This window comes from Chaetodon trifascialis, chromosome 8 (genome assembly GCF_039877785.1).
Source record: "Chaetodon trifascialis isolate fChaTrf1 chromosome 8, fChaTrf1.hap1, whole genome shotgun sequence".
Lineage (NCBI taxonomy): Eukaryota > Metazoa > Chordata > Actinopteri > Chaetodontiformes > Chaetodontidae > Chaetodon > Chaetodon trifascialis.
The window spans coordinates 7305600-7319129 of record NC_092063.1 but is presented as its reverse complement, the minus strand read 5'-3'; the positions used below and the strand labels follow the sequence as shown (position 1 = coordinate 7319129).

Genomic DNA, 13530 nt, shown 5'->3' with positions numbered 1-13530 from the left:
TGACATGACTCACTGCCGCTGCGACCTTGTTTACAACTATGACTACAAACTAGGCACTGTGCAGACTTTACCTGAAGCATGGCTCCACAGCTACACAGCCTTTTTTCAAGTTTCTGAGAGCTGAGCTGTCAGAAGCAAACACCAGTGACAGCCCAGTGGGTGGCGTGTGCTCGTCCTAAGAAGGGTAGGAGCGAGGACTAGAGTATTTATCTTTATGTTATGCAGCCTTCTTGAAAAATAAGTAAGATCAAACAGGGTAGTAAAGACGGAGGTGTCATAAGGTATCAGTTGTCAAAGTTATATTTTATATCTGCTCAGACAAAGTTATGTTACTGGCTGCTTAGATGGGCATGAAACCATCGGGACAAACGACCAGCAAAGGCAATGAAAAAGATCTAGTTCACTGACAAGACTGAGTAAATACATCATGACAGAATTACAAAACCTAATCAGCACTGCGGTGAGAAACAGCCAATCACAGAGCCTTAAATTCTGCCTGCTTGTGCTGCTAATGAAGGTCTGAAATTATAATTTGAGTTTTGGATAGCAGCTCAAATCGGTTGAATATCAGTTTCTGGATCAGTTCAGCCACACTTTGCCATGAAATTTTACATATTCATGGTCCTCAGAGGACGCATCCTACTGACGTCCTAGCGACTTGCTGTTCCTCTCACGTCACCATCAGGGTGATATTTGTGGTGATTGAAATATCAAACAACTATTGGATGGATTGCCATGAAATTCTATGTAACTATGTAAATACAGTATATAATCCTGATAACTTTGTTACTATATGGTTCATAAAGCGCCATCATCCTGTCAAAATTTTCATTTGTGCAATACAGATGCTAGCATGCTAACATGCTAAAGTGAGATGGTAAACATTATATTTGCTTAAGATCAACATGTTAGCATTTAGCGCACTGCTGTGCCGAAGCAGAGCCTCACACAGCTGCCAGCATGTGGACTGTTTAAATATATTCAGCATCCCAAACTAATTGAGGAAAACATGATTTCTCAGAAATAAAGTTAAAATAAGTCTGTTGAAAATTGTTGACGAACTGTAACACGATCCAGGAAAATTTACAGTGGGAAGGGTAATACTGCTCCATCCATTTATGCACACACACGGTAGCTGCACTAATGAACCATCCATGCCAGATACTGAGTGAAAAAATATCCCAAGAGATAAACAATGAGAGATCCCAGACAGCTGGAAACAAACAGAGAGACAGTCAGGCAGAGAGACAGGAAGAAACTACTGAATGGACGCCTGCTGGAACCGTCCCCAAATTTGAGGAAACATACATTTCACAATAGGAAGCACCCACAAAGACAAACACACACACACACACACACACACACACACACACACACACACACTTGACTGAGTTGTGATTTAACACAGCGTCCTGAACGCTGCTGCAGTGGTTATGTAACTGTCAAGCCTCTCGCCACAAGCCTCCTGGTGACAGTGTGGTGAAGACAGGGGGAAAAAACGGCCGGGGGAGGGCAGAGAGAGGCGGACCAGGGAGGCAGAGAGGAGCAGAGGAGGGGGAGACAGACATATTGTGATGGGTGGTGATGGAGGAATGAACTGCAGCAGCGGCTGTGAGATGGAGCAGAGAGGCTGGAGGCTCTGGTTCCAGTCCAGTTTTTCCTGACGTCCCGGCTGACAGCGGCAGCAGAGGAAGGGAGGGCGTGAATGAACAAGGCAATAGTCAATCTGGGAATGCTGCTCTTCAAACGCACCAGCTTTCTGCCTTCTTACTGTTTAGCTGCCTGATGCTGCGCTGAATACTGATGGGCTGCCTTCAAGCACACGGCCTGTTCATGTATGTGAATGTATGAGGTGAGGCAGAGTTATGGAAAAAGAAAGAGTGCTACAGATTATTTCAACCAAAAATAATAGCAGGTTTTAGTGCTATCAACAACAGAAATTTCATTTAATTTCCTTTTTCAAAAGCAGCTTCAAGACTCGTTGGTAAGACGCTTTGGCTCGCTTTCTGAAGTAAATGTCACACATGCAGGTGATGAATAAAATGCTTTCATACTAACTAAAAGAGCCATTTGGAAACTTGATGTTCCTGATGATAAAAATCTATGTTTGCTATTGTTCGTACATGAGAGGGGAGACAGGAGGGGCTGCTAACACAGCAACATGAAAATCTCTCACTATCAGCTGTGTTTCACTCTTTAAAAAGGAGGAAAAGGAGATTGAATTACAATAAATATTCACCATCACCATCTTGGTTTAGCGTGTTAGCATGCTAACATTTACAGCTGAGACTTTGACTTGATGATGGCCCAAGATCCTCAGGGGAACGTGAATGTTTTTTACCCAGTTTCATGCTAATCCATCCAACAGTCCAAGAGTAATTTTACTTAAAGCCATAAGTGTCAACCTCATGTGTGGCACTAGCAGAAAAGTCAGGGGATCACAAAAGGCAGTAAGATTCATCCTCTGGGGATCATGAATGTTATTGTCATCCATGGAGCCACAACAGCTAAAAAAGTCTATGAATGGGCCAACAAAAGAACAAGCAATCTCCCTCAAAATGCTGATAACCAGCCAATATATATAAATAAAGGTGCGGCAGGCACAATGTTGATGCAACGAACATCTCCTTGATGCACTTAAATAAGATTGTGATAAGAGAAAACTGAGAAGAGAAGACAAGCAGTGACACCAGTTTGCCCAGAGATACATCAACTGAATGTCCAGACTAATCATCTTACATCCCTATTTATACACCCACCTCTAATACCAGCGGCTGTTTAGGGAGAGCAACTGACTGATGCCACCATGTGACTGAGACTCCAATCAGACCTCAATTTCAGAAATCACGGGTTTGGACTCGCAACTGGACCGGGACCTGTCAACGTACGGCACGTGAGGACACAACTCAGCACTGGAAAGCAAAGACCCTGATCAGATTAGACGAAGTAAAAGCGCAGCAAGCTGTAGCTCAGTAAAACAAGCCAGTGTGACTTTCATTTGCATCCATATCATACTTTGAATTGGCACTCACCCATACTGTTTATCTGAGGCAGCCTTGACAGCCGATATTGCCAATTCGGCTCGCAGAGTGACTGATGGACACGTCTAACCATGAGCCAAACCAGCGCTGCTGGTTGTTAAATAGAGACGGGAGGAAAATAAATAAGTCTGGTGTAAATGTTTCTATGTAGCTAACGAGCCTGAAGGCATCAACAAGCCACTAAGCCTGGGCGACCTCCCCAGCTGGCAGGAGGGGGGAGCAGTGATCAGCTCTAAAACTGACTCTAAGAAGTAAGAATATCAGTATCCTACTTTCCACGTTTTTATAGGCCACGCAGCAAAGTGTGGCAGACAGCTGATGAACTAATGCATTAAATAAAAACACTTGGTTTTATTTGATTACTCGCTCTTTAAACATTATTACTGACTACACTGCAAGCACAACTCCTCCTGCTTTCCCTCCGTTTTTTCTAATTGTATTAGTACAAATTTAGTTTGTAATAACTTCAAGATTTGCTTCTTGATTTATGACAAAAGCAATCAGTGTGGATACTCTACACCGAGACTTTAGCTTTGAATAGCTATGAATGAATATAGACATCTTTTGCATTTTGAAAATGCAGAATCAAACTGGTACATTTTGTCCTTGATTACATATTTGAAAATACGATAATTGCAGACTAAAAGTCCCCTGATCCGATGAGCCATTTGTGGTTAAGTGGCTATCTAAACAAACTAAAGAAAAGAGGCATTTCTGAAAATCAAAGATGCAACGTGATGTTAAAAGTGCATTTGTGGAAGATGGCGATGCAGTTTTAGAGGCCAGAGAGGGGAAAATAATGTCTGGGCAAGACAAGCTGGTATAATATTGCTGCTGGTGATACTGTTTCCTTCGCAGCTGTATTTCTTGCTAAACCTTTCAGCGCATTGTTTACCGACAGTATAAACACATTATATTCCTCTGACCCAGCTTCCTCACTCAGACCAAACTGAGGATCCCCGGAGAAGCCTTCCTGAACTGGGCCATCGTGTGCTGATGAGCCTTCCTGCGCACACAAACAAAAGTCTGTGCTCATCAAACAGCTGCTTAGCCTCGCCGCTGCAGAGAGGTTCTGTCATAACGCTCACGAAACAAAGAGATCAAACAAGGAAATCAATAATCACTCCTGAGTTATCGTTCCTCCCAGTGAGACAACCACAGCTGCTCTCGGTGAGGGGATGAAAGCGCATTCTGAGATAATCGCCTCGAAAAGCAACAGAAAAAAGGGTAAATTATTGAGAGTCAAAACGTTATTGATACCCAGAGAGACTGCGGGCTGGTGCGTGCGATCGACTGGAGCTAGAGAGCTTGAATGCAACCCTACAGTAGCACTGAAATCCTATCTGCCATGTAAATCATGCATTACACACTCATGCACAGAGCGGACCAGATAAAGGACAATTCAATATAAAAGTCTCATATCAGAAACGAAAACGACCTCCAGTTAGCACACTGCGACGCTCTCATGAAATATTAACAGCGCTGACAAAAGAGCTATTAATTACCTCAAGTGGTGTGTTTAGCATTATAAATTATACAAAAGGTCCTTAAGAAGCCTGCTGCGGTCCTGCTGGATTACCTGTGAAACTCCAGACTAAATGAGGACCAAGCAAGCGGGAAGATTTCGAAGCGGCACAAACAGGCAGAACTCACCTTCTCCACCAGTGGGAGGTCAGGTTTCCATAAACCTCACGGAGAGCTGTCGGTCCCCTGCAGGAGATCACCTGTGCGAAGAAAAACACGAGATGTCGGGGTCAGTCCTCTGAGCATCGAGTAGCGGGAAGCTTAACTGCTGCTAAATGCCTCCTAATGGGAACACGAACAGAAATCAGCCCAACATGCGTCAAAACACCAATTATGTTTACAGAGGCAGAGATGTCGAGAGATTAGCCGAATTTCATTTTGAACGATCACAATCAAGGGGAGATTAGTGAACTCTGACTCTGTGGGAAGTAGAAGATTTAATAAGCTCAGCCTCCTGTTTCCTTACAGTTTACACTCCGATAACAAGATAATTAATACTGGCAGAATCCTAAACCAGGCAGTGTTAATGTAAGTTAATTAATCTTGTACTGTACTGATTTGGGTTTCAATTCTGCAATGATTTTTGGATTTTAGAGACTTTTGTAAATGTGACACCAGACGACATATTACATTGATATAAGATGAGCAAGTAATATATGTATAACTGTATGTATTCAGCATTTATCTTAAAGAGTGTAACCTTTCTGCTGCCACTAACGCATACCACATTTTAACAGCATGCAGCCCACACACACACAAAACTCAACACATGCCGCTCACCCACACTGCCAAACCTTAAACAGCAATGTATTACAGCTAATAATATATGGTGCTCCAACGCAACATGTAATAAACCTCAAAAGACGAAGCAACATTTAGATTTAAGGCTTATAGTTGGAGTGAGGATGCAATCGTTCCTTCAAATACGTTCATATGTGCAGGTACTACGTGTCCACCATGCAGCTCTCTAGATAACATGATTGTTTCATGTTTATCTGCACTTAACTGGATCGTCCAGTGGATGATCCGGCATGATTAGTGCTCTTTTCAACATGAATTACTCCATCGCCGGCGCCGGCTGGAAATGTTTGAATTTGCATAAAATAAGCACGCAGGAAAAGAAACGCACACGCTTGATTTTTAAAAATGTGTGCTTTCCATACGGTTTGAAACACAGGGACCGCAGACACAATCGGTGGATTAATCGATTAACAGAGAAGTTTTTGAGAAAAAGCTAAATCATTCACCGCTTTCAGCTGCTTTTCTGTTTCATATCACTGCAAACTGACTATCTCTGGGTTTTAGACCGTTTCAAGGAGCTTTGGGACGATGTGATGGGCATTTGGGCATTTCAATGATTTAGAAATGAAAACAATCACTACTTGCAGCTTCAACATCATGCTCATGTCATCATACGGCCATCTTGTCTTCTCTTTAATAGCTACATATTCAGCGTGCAACGTTGATGAGGTCATAATGACTTCGGTTCAGCTTAATCTGTCTGAAAGCGTCATGTGACTGGCTGATATTCTCCTCTCTGCATCTGTATTTGCATACGTCTGTTTTTCACTCATTTACGTGCAGTGTGCCTGAATCTTCCTCCCCGTGGAGTGTGCACCACCACCACCACCACCACCCCTCACCCACTGTGTGTGTGCTGGGATCTGCTCCTGCACCTCATGAACAGGATAAGCTGTTCAGATAATGGATAGATGCACTGAATTCACAGGTTAAACCGCGATGAAGCAGCCCACCCAGCGAGATGAAGCAACCTGAGCTGTGGGCACAGTGGGACGCCTGACAGCCGCCACCTCCAGCAGGTTCTGGCATGAATTAAAATGCTGAGTCATGGTCACTTTATGGTGGTCTTATTTGACTGAAGGACAGACATCAGCAGCCTCAGGGTGAAGAAATCCCAGCATAGATTGTTAATCATTTACCAGCCAGCTGCAGTTTGAAACACTAACTGACTGATCGATAAGTCAGTCAACAGAAAATATTCTTTTTCTTAGATAAAAATGCCAAAATGATCAGATTCCACCTTCTTACATGCCAATATTTGCTCATTTTCTTCATCATATATAATAACAATTGTACTATCTTTTGGTTTTAGACTGTTGGTCAGACATAACAACACTTTTGACGTCACGCTGGCTCTGGGAAATCGACATTGTTCACAATTTTCTGACATTTTACAGAGCCGAGGATTAATCAGCTGAGCACTTGTTAATTGCAGCCTTAGTTTCAATTCAAGGCTTTCAGACACACACCATGATGAAATGCTTTACTTTTCCAGAAGGCAACATTATATCATCTGTCTCTCTGTCTGCCACTGTCTCTCTGAACATGGCCATGAGGAACACACCCTCTAGTGTTCAAAACAATGACCTGAAGCTGCTGCCTTCATACGTCCGTTCAGCTGCCACCAGACAGCGCATAAACAAAACCCACTGACGCTGACGTCTAACCATTCACGCCAGTATCGATCCAGACTCCACGGAGTGATTCATGCCCTCGATTGGCACGCTGGGACTCCATTTTGAATTGCCCAAAATATCCTGACACATGCTACATCAGTGCTCTGCCTCAGGTGGAGCTTCAGTGCGTGAGAGGCAGCAGGTAACATGACGCTCATTCATACACATAAATAAACACATCTGTTGTAGGACATGATGTGCCCCCTGCAGATGCAGGAAAGGACAATGTGTAATAAGGTAAAATCAGCTGTCAGACATCCCTCTGAATGGATTGATTACTCCATTAATATTTCAGAAAATAAAAAGCCTCGCACATGGAAGCAGATCCACAGACAGGAAACTAAAAACTAAATGAAAGCCTTTCTGTGCTGCAAAAGGTGACGTGGACGCTTCTGATAATCTCCAGCGTCACAAATCTTCCAGCGAGGATAGAGTCTTCCCCCCCGTGTGTGTTCTGCTGTGCGCCCAGAGAAATGAGACACGCCAGCTGCCCTTCAGACTCCCTGTTCCTACATTGCCTCTTTTTTCACACCTTGTCAGACACCACTATCTCCTCCTTTAACAGAGCAACAGGAACCTTTAACCCTTTCCTCGGCGAGCACGCCAAAGAGGATATCAAAAAACAGCCCTGCTATTTCACACATTGTCCTTTCTCTCCTCACACATGATGTCTCAGGACCATCCACAAACACCCAAGACCGACGGCGTGGTAAAACAACAACCAAGGTCACCGACAGGAGGAAGGTATATAAAGAGAGACGCGACAAGAACCAAGCGTAACCGAAACCCTCTTAAACCGCTTGGATGCAGGTTTGCATCTGAAAAGTGATTTGCACACATCAGTATTCTGCAGCAGCTCCTCCATTAGCCCTCACATTGTCATAATGAAACAGAACAACCAAGTGTTAGAGGGAGGATTCTCATCTGAAACGCAATTATCGCCATGAGTTAAAAAGTACAACTGATTACAGATTTAAGCGGCGTCTAATGTGCAAAGAACAAAGCAGAAGTCCTGCACCTATTTTAGACATTGCACATTAAACAGAACAACCCAAAAAATGACAATAGCTTGAACTGTCGTGCTTCCCACACTTCCCACACTCCTGTTAATCCTTTGTCAGTTCATGTGGACGAGGCCAAAAAGAAACCAAACTAAGAGGATTCAGATTAAAAACTACCTAAAATCATGAGGCAAAGCGGCCTAAAACTATTATTTCCACCCTCTGGGTTAACCTCACTGTGCTCTAGCGCTGGTAGATAACCTTCACGTCACAAATACTGTTTTCTTTGAATGGTTGGAGATAACCACAGAGCAAGCCAGTGGTTGCATGAGTGCAAAAGGTAATTAAATTGCTGAGCAGGAAGACACTGCCTGGCCATAATCACAGACAAAATGAGTCGGGCATGGAAACACGAAATGAGCAGCACCGCAGACTCTGGGTGAGCAGCTCGAGATGACATACTTGTGGTGGCCTTAGAAAATAAACACACAGCCTCAAAGAGAGAAGGACGAGTAGTTCCTGACTTAATTATTAGCTCTCTGCCGCTGAAGGACACAGCCGAGCACAGACTCCGGCACAAACAAAAGCACATGCAGAGAATTATCACCCGGGTTTCAGCACAGACACCAAAATAAACTTTTCCCTCTTCTTTCATCTTAAACACGCAGCGTGTCATTTCTGCCACTAGGGGTCTCTCAATCAAAACAATAACAAAAGCTGGAATTTGATGATGTCAGGAAGTAGCGTGGGATCTTGGGAGTTGTTGTCTTCATGGTTAAACAACCACCACTGTCGATGAAAACCAACAACGGTGCTCCATCACGACTCAGCAATACAAACAAGGTTAAACAGCGTGGCTAGCTAGCTCGCTGACGTCCTTCCTCACGTATCGTCTGGTGTTTCTCTGGAGGTCATAACAACGTCGTCACCGACCAAATGAAACGCAACGTTAGCTTGAATGAAAGTACAAATTTCTCCGGGTTTGAACATTGTTAGGAACATTTGGGATAATGGAAGTACACGACTCAACAAAACATAGAACATAGCTCTGGTCCATTTTACACATATCATGCCTTTAAATGCTGCATCAACACAACCTGCTATAGAGTCCTTTAGTCCTTTCAGTTGGTACTAAAAAGGACGCTTTAGGTTCGATACCCAGCTTTACTAACTAGGCCCAAATTTCATCAATCTGAAGGGTCACGAGATCATGATGATGATAGAGATAAGGATGAAAAACAAACATTTGTGTTGCACAAAATGTTTGTATTTTTATATGACTGTATACCCCCCCCAATTTGAAATTATGAATTATCTTTTTGACTGTGTAAAAATCCTTCAGATTAAACACACAAAGGCCACAAATTTTGAGTGTTTTGTGGTCACAGTTTCATTTTAAGGGACAGACAGACAGACAGACAGACAGACAGACAGACAGACAGACAGACAGACAGACAGACAGATATAGATAGATAGATAGATAGATAGATAGATAGATAGATAGATAGATAGATAGATAGATAGATAGATAGATAGATATCAGCTCCTACAGATCTTGGAAAAGACGATGTTTTGATCAGACTTTGGGCCTGGAGGACATCCTGATGATACACTTCTAACTCCTCTAACTCGTCTCCGCCGTGGACAGTGAGGACTCTGCTGATAAATAGCGAGCACTCTTGACCCCCCCCCCCCCCCCCCCCCTTCCGCCACAGAATTGGATTACCCCCCCGACCGTATCATCATCTCTCCTCTGCAGCCTCGTGCCGGGCTCTCTTGGGGGCACCTTGACTGCTGACAGCAAACCGTGAGCTCAGCACCGCGGACAGCTCCACAACGAGCCGAGGCGGACACGAGCGAGCCGGCTGTCATCCGCTGCGTCACCACCCGGACGGAAAGCCGCGGGGTTCGACACGATAACACGCAGACGCGCACTCTCTGCGCACGGCTGGAGGTTTGAGGTGGAGAGGCTGCAGGGTTTAAAGAAGAAACGACGAAACAAACTGCAGAAACACAACAACTAACATCTCCGCTGCTCAGCGCGTCAACGTGGCTACGGGACACTCCGCTCGGCTGGAAGCCTGGATGCATTTCAGCCCGGGAGCAGATTTGATGAATGATTAAAAGACCACATGCACCTAATCCCATGTAGAAAGCAGGATGCTCCTCCTCTGTGGTGCTGAAGAAGAAGAAGAAAAAAAAAACACAACAATGACGCCAGAGATGGCTCCTCGCTGTGCTGTGACAACCAATTACATAACGTCAGAGCGGAGTGCTCTCATTAACATGCGCGTCCATTTCCCCGAGAAATCCTTCAAAAACAACCCCGACTCCTATGCAATGAATGACTAACGATTAAAAGCCATCATGCAGAGAAAGAAGCGGTGATTCCGACGCGTTTGATCGACGCACATCACATTCCTGGTCTTGTTTACCCATTTGGCGCATGGCAAGGAGCATAAAATGGCAATCCCTCCCCAGGCTTTACCACCATCTCCAAATACTATAACGTAACATACCACCAATTTTTGACATCATACTGATCATGTATGCTCTAATCTTTCTGCAGAGATTGCTTAAGCAAACAAACATTGCATCGCTGATACAATTTGGACCCTGAGGTCAAATTTGCGCTTCCTCGCCAATTCAAAGGGCAACAGAAACAGCTGTACGGTAAAAACAACACCCCGTCCTACTCATTCAAAGGAAGTCACAATATTAGGTTGACAGTGCACAACCGAAGTGAACCACTCAAGAATAGAGTTCAGCTGGAGAGCAGAGCCTGCAATAGTAATCCAAAGATGATGCAAGATGGTCCTCTTCACCCTTGGTGTATGCAAACAGCCGTACACCATTTAAAATGACGCATGCATAATTCAAAATCGCTCTTATTGCTCGTGTATCTGTAGTACTTGGTCGGTCTCGCGGCGGAGAGGGGATGAGACATGGCCCGAACGATGGGAGACGATACTGGAAACGAGATTCCTTTATCCCTGCGTCGCCCTTTGCTATAAAAGGATGCTCAGCTTCTCTTCCCCTGTGCAGCAATGTGGCATCAACGCGGAGCAGACACACGCACCGACTTACCAGAGACGCTGCCCGCTGCTGAGGTGCACCACTATCTGACAGTCTGTGCTGCAGTTTATTCTGTATTTCCCCTTGCAGTGACAGAAGGTGACCCTGCGTTCTCCGCAAGACTCCGCATCCACTAGATCACGATGCACGCAGCAAGGGGGAGCTCCACAGCACAGGCGCGCGTCGGGGGGATGGCCCAGCGATTTCCTTTCAATGGACGACAGAGACAGGCTGCGGGGAAACGAGTGAGCTAATGCACGACTTTTCAAATTCCCCTCCCAACATTTGCCACATGAGCTTAGGGGAGCTTTGCCAGATGTGTCCGCATCTGCAGGTGGGAGTGGGTGGTTCGCGTTCGTAAGCTTTCACGCGCATGAAAGTTTCGTGTGGATCATATTTGAGTGTGTGGGAAATATTTTTCATTAAAGAAAATAGATACATACCTAAAATAATATTGCGGTTTATAGTTCGGATTTAAAATGGGGAGAGCCCCAAATGTGACTTCCACTTTCCAACCAATGAGCAGTGCGGATCGTGAGAAGAGGCGTCACCGCTTCACCGCCTCCTGTCAATCACGCCCACATTGCATTACACTGCAGGGGAGGGAGATGTAGTGGTTTTGTCCTTTGGCTGCCAAACAGGCCTACAGACTCTCCAGCCACTGTTTCAAGTACATAAGGAAGGTGTGTTCACCTGCTGGCTCATGCAGTTCTGACATTTTCTACCAAAGTGCTCTCTCAGACAGTAAAGTGCTGTATTACACTCAGCAGACCAGAGGCAGCGTAAGCAGGGCCAAGTGACCCGCAGGAGAGCCGGATCATACCGGACACGTGTTAGAAAACATGCAGCGAGGTCAAAGAGGAGCGCGGCACTGAAACCTTGTATCAATGTTTGGAGGATCTGGCGTCATGATGAATGATGTTAGATTGGTTTGTCAATGTGAAAACATTAAAATGACAAAATCCAACTGTAATGATGTTTTATGTACTTTGAAGTTTTTTAATCCTACGTTTAATCGCTGCATCACGACCTTGAGTATAAAATGACTCATCGCTATTTCATTTTTTCCTCTTTACTTACTCAAGGACTTCCTGATTGTTATTTTAAAGCATGTCTGAGGTTCTGAGATATAACCACCACATGCTCGCAGTGCAGGCTCTTTCCATCACCCTTCCTTTTAAAGTGCACTTCGTATCAATGGACGAGCCACGAGCTACACTATGTGCCTTCACGCTTTCTGGATTGGTGCTCTGATAATACCCTTTAGAAATTTCCTCTGCCTGTAGTCTGACAGATGTGCTATTTATCTCATTCCCCACAAAGAAAGAAATACACAGCAGACATCTCTGTTAAATCAGGGGAGAGAATATTCTGTTGTTTTTTTTTTTGCAGTGCTGGTCCTTTAAAGTGCCCTGCCACAGCCACTCAACATCTAACGCAAACAGGGTGAAGAGAGGAGGTGTTTGTTCTGTGGAGACGAGGTTTCTGGAGGAGCAAATGCCTTAAAGCAGATCGACTGGATGCCGGCCTTGGTCTCACTCTGAGGAGCAATGACTTTACGCTAATTATATAATGAAATTTCCATCAGTGCAGATTGTTCATTTGATCACTGCGGTTACATGCTGCTGAACAGCTGTTCTTCATCTGAGCTGCAGTGACGCTTTGATGCACAACCACACGCACACGACTCTGTTTTTACAAAGAAATGCACGAATGCTCAGGGACCGTCTCCCCCGCATGTCCACCCCTGACCTCTAACCTCCACAAACATAATCACGCACAGATGATTTCACCCAAATCTATATTCTGCTAACACTAACAGCTCCTTCCAGAGGTGACGACTGACAAGATGAAATTTCCTTTCTGCTTTGATTAAACAATGCAGCCTCCACGCCTCCTTCTCCCTCTGCTGTGGTCAGACTGTAAACTGTCGAGGGAAATTTGATCTCCCTGGAAGCGGTTGTGCTGACAGTTTTTCTGCGCTAATCAAATTCTCTTTGAATGTTCGAAAAACTGAAGCAACTGAAGGTTCACGTTGATCTGCTGATTAACCTGAGCTGACACATAATGTCATAAATTTGGATCATAACACAAGTAAACATACAAGTCCATTGTGACTGATATCCATCATGAATGTGGTGAAGGGAAATTACAAATTCTACCCCTTACAATGTACTGTCCTTGTTACTCAAAGTTGTTTAGTGCCATCTAGTGGCAAAAGGCTGAAAGTGCAAAAACTATCACTGAGGCTGCGAGTTGTGAAGATACTATGAGACACTTTTCCCACTAATTACACTTATATGATAAAAGTTATATGTGACATACAAACATTTTAAGCATGTAAACTTTTTGAACTATGTCACTTGATTGTTGTTTCTACTAACACTGATCTTACACATGTTGTCGCACACT

At 44.3% G+C, this 13530-nt stretch overlaps 1 protein-coding gene across 2 annotated transcripts in view; it reads right to left on the bottom strand.

Moving 5' to 3' along the window:
• Positions 1 to 11435, bottom strand: part of pacsin1a (protein kinase C and casein kinase substrate in neurons 1a) — a 34652-nt gene extending 23217 nt beyond the window's left edge. Inside the window, exons 1-2 of one of the 2 annotated variants that reach the window (XM_070967560.1) lie at positions 11131 to 11435; positions 4695 to 4765 (exon numbers count right to left, since the gene is read on the bottom strand). The gene's annotated coding sequence lies outside the window, so the exon portion shown is untranslated. The other variant, XM_070967561.1, reaches the window with a different exon arrangement.
• Between the last annotated feature and the right edge of the window lie 2095 nt (positions 11436 to 13530).